This window comes from Rousettus aegyptiacus, unplaced genomic scaffold, assembly GCF_014176215.1.
Source record: "Rousettus aegyptiacus isolate mRouAeg1 unplaced genomic scaffold, mRouAeg1.p scaffold_m13_p_7, whole genome shotgun sequence".
Lineage (NCBI taxonomy): Eukaryota > Metazoa > Chordata > Mammalia > Chiroptera > Pteropodidae > Rousettus > Rousettus aegyptiacus.
In genome coordinates, this window is record NW_023416310.1 from 6,204,543 (window position 1) to 6,208,268 (window position 3,726).

At 45.8% G+C, this 3,726-nt stretch overlaps 1 pseudogene; it reads left to right on the forward strand.

Moving 5' to 3' along the window:
* Nucleotides 1-1,805: 1,805 nt before the first annotated feature.
* LOC118606262 lies at nt 1,806-1,927 on the forward strand (annotated as a pseudogene).
* The last annotated feature ends 1,799 nt before the right edge of the window (nt 1,928-3,726 follow it).

The following is a 3,726-nucleotide window of genomic DNA, read 5'->3' on the forward strand; positions in this document are numbered from 1 at the left end:
CCACCCTCCCCAGACGCAGACCAAATGGGGGGTAGCCCCAGCCCCTGACCTTTTTCTTTCCTCCATGAGGTTATTTAAAAACTCAAAGAAAAAAAAAACAACTCACTGTTTCACGAGGCTGCCAGAGAAAGGGGATCCTGTCCTGAAGCAGTGGTCCCTGGAGGGCAGAACCAGCATCATCTGGGAACTTATTGGAAATGCAAGCTTATTGGGACGCAACCCAGACCCATCCAATTAGAGGTTCTGGGGGTGGGGCCTAGGAGTCCGTTTCTCGCCCTTTCAGGTGATTGCTATAGGCACCAAATTTGAGATCCACAGGACTCAAGAACGTCATTACAGATATCAGGTTGCTAGATACTTCTCTACAAGTGGAGAGAGGCAAACAAGCAGAGAAAGAAAGAAACCTATTCCAAGACTTTCTCTTTATGTTAAGAGAAGCCTGTAATGTGTGAGGACATCATACGTTTTCCTTTGCCTCGATGATTTTGCAGCCACGTTAAAAGATGAGAAACAGTCACAGAGAACCAATTCTGAATTACCGACTTGTTCTTCTCACCACTACCTGTCCTCACTGCTACCAGGATTATTTTTCTAAAAATCAAGTCTAGTATTCCGCTTTGCTCAGAGTGTGCCTAGCTACCCATCTCCTATGGAGTAAACTTAAACTATCCAGCATGGAAAACGAGGCCAGTCACAAACTTGCCTCAGAGCGGCTTTTCAGTCTAACTTAAGCTCATATTAAATTCCGTGCACCATATGGAATAAGCAGCTTTGAATAAAGATGCAGAAGGAGAATGTCTCCATCCTGGCCAGCGGTCTCCTGTAGCAGAGCCCCCAGGAAGCAGGTCAGCAAGGCACACGTTCGGACACATCCCCAGAGTTTCCGCTGCAGTGGGCCTGGGACAGCGTCTACACATCTGCATTCATCAACGTCAAGGGTCTCCATGAGTCAGCCGCGGCGCGTGGTGAGATCCAGCTCAAGGTGTTTAAGAGCAGGTGTTGCCTAGACCTCGGCGAGTACCATGACTACTGGCTGGTGCCACAGGAATAGTTTCCATCTTCAGAAATCCTCACCGCCCCTCTCCCCCACCATCAAACCATTCTGATATCTTACGGCATCAAATAGTATTGATTTTTCCCATTTAAAACACACAATCATTCAGGTAGCACCCAGCGCGTTTTGAATAAGGTGTCTAGGAGCTAAGCGCCTTGGCACTTGAAAGGAGGGACACCAGAGCCTGCACAGCGCTGTACTTGAAGGAGCTCAGCGGGGCTGCAGAGGTGCCCGCGGGTCTAACCGACGTCTCCCCGTGCGGCCCCCTTCCCAGCGAAGCCCTCTTCGTCTGACTTTAGGCGGCTGATCAGGGCTGCTCTGCTGAAGCGCAGCCGTGATCACTCCTTCTCTTAATTTTGCCATTAACTCTTTTTTTACCCTCTAAAAAGTCTCAAAATAAGTAAATTCTGCTTGCATGAATAATGCGCCATGTCCCCCAGTACGAAGGAGAAGTTTTTGTCTGCACAGTGACAAAGGACACTTAACTGAGCCCCATTTCCAATGCTTTGCCTACATCGAAGGGCTGAGCGCCCGCTGGGGAAAACCCTTCTTTTTTGGGGTTAATCTTTTGAACGTCTTTCCCTTCCACTCCCAGCATTTTAAATTCCACTTCATCACACCAAGCATACACTTGTTGGTAATGGATCAGGAGTCAAAGCCTGGATTCTATTGCTAGGTTTGCTATAAGCTGTGTGACTTTGGGCAAAACATTTGACCCCTTGGAGACTCGATTTTTCTATCAGAAAATCAGGTCTACGGCCACGCCACCCTGAACAACAAGCCCAATCTTGTCTGATCTTGGAAGCTAAGCAGGGTTGGGCCTGGTTAGTACTTGGATAGGAGACCACCTAGGAAGATCAAGTGCTGTAGGAATAAAAAAATAAAAAAATAAAGGATCGTAAGCTTACAAGGTCCTTACAATCTATGAAATCAACCAAGGGGTTGCCTCACCTAAAAATAAATAAATAAAAAAAATAATAAAAAGAAAATCAGGCTAGATGAAGAGGAGGATTGCGTAGTCGCTAAAATATTTTTGCTCTGAATCATGAAGAAGGGGCTATGAAATACTGTACCCAAATCCAGACGTGGGCTGCATTCTCTTCTAATGAGGATGATCTTTCTCCTAGATACTCTGACAACAGCTTCGGGCTGAGATTTTCGCAGATGCAAGATTTTAAGGGCTGAAGAAGTGTAGTGGAGTCAGAGCTATTCAACAGCCTAAGTAAAGGGTTTTCAGAGTTGCAGTTTCTCGCGCTGTATAGGAGTTGGGGTTATAGAGTCTTATACTTCTCTCATTCTCATTTCAAGAGAGGACATTAAGGCTCATCCCATAGCCAGATACCCTGTTAGCCAGGGCTGAAAATACAACCATGAATTAAACCACCTTGGAGTCTGTAGTGGTTGACCAAGTGTATGAATATTTGACCCTGTTTCTATAATTAAGGGCAGATTGGAAGACAAATAAAATTGTTTCATTTTATTTTAACAGGCTAATCTAATGTAAGTAATTAAGATTCGCTGCTTAATTAACTTCAAATGGCTATACAGAGAGTAACATAATTCTATTACTTTCAAAATATCAAGGTGTATCCATACAGTAAAATTATGTGTAATCGAAGGTCTCACTCTTTGTTCCTGTGGCATCATGAATGATAGAGCACCCTTCAGGATTACGGAATATTTATGCTGTGGCCTCCGTTTACAGACAGCGAACCAGAGGGTCTGGAGGTTAATGACTGTGGCAGGTCGCATAGCTAGTTGGTGACAAAGACAGGTCCCAAAGAAGCTCTCATGGTAGATTAGGGCTCTTTCAAAACAGTCATTGAAAGGATTCATTTTCATTCAGAGAAATCATTTCTATTTTATTGTTCATGGTTTACTGAGCAATTTGGGACCAAGGGCACTTTTGACATTGGGCAGTGGTGGGGTAAGATGAAAAGAAAGGAGGGGGAGTCTGTGTTTTCTGCAAATTTATTCAAGTGCCATTTGTTTATTTTCATAATGTACCAGCAAGACAAGCTGAATCCCGGGCACACTCCTCATGAAAAGATGACTTTAAAGGCACACTTCAAAAATAAATTAAGGCAGAAACTGTGCTGCCCAGGGTTTATGGGGCTCTGAACAATTTGTAACACAGCAGTGCCCTCTCTGGGGTGCTGAGGGAGGCCTGGCCGGCCCTAGTGCAATTCCAGGGCCCAGGGCTGCATGTGCGAAGGAGCTACCAGGGGCACCAGGGGCTCAGAGGGACAAAGGAATCGAGCACGAGCCTTGCCCTAGCGCTGCCCAGCATCCAGCAGGAGAAAGTCACCTTAGTCATTACATGAGGGGTGTGCTCCAGCCAATAGTAGAGACAAAGTCCGAATGCCAGAAGCCAGGTAGGACAGAATGCAGAATGTCAGAAGTGGGGAAACCCAGGTTCATCCCTGGGCCCAGGTCTAAAATATCCTGGGTTGCTTTACAACGCCCCTGGCCCTGAAGGTTCGTCGTATGAATGAATGAATAGCTGTTGGCGGGTTCTCTGTGAGAATAGCATTGCTTTTTCTTCTTTCTCACGGGAGTGACAAATCATGTCATGATATTGGCAGGAACCAGGATCTCTGTAGAGTCCCCAGTGTGGCCTACTCAGAAGGGTGAACATCCGACTCATCCTCTTGAGAAAGAATGTCTGATGG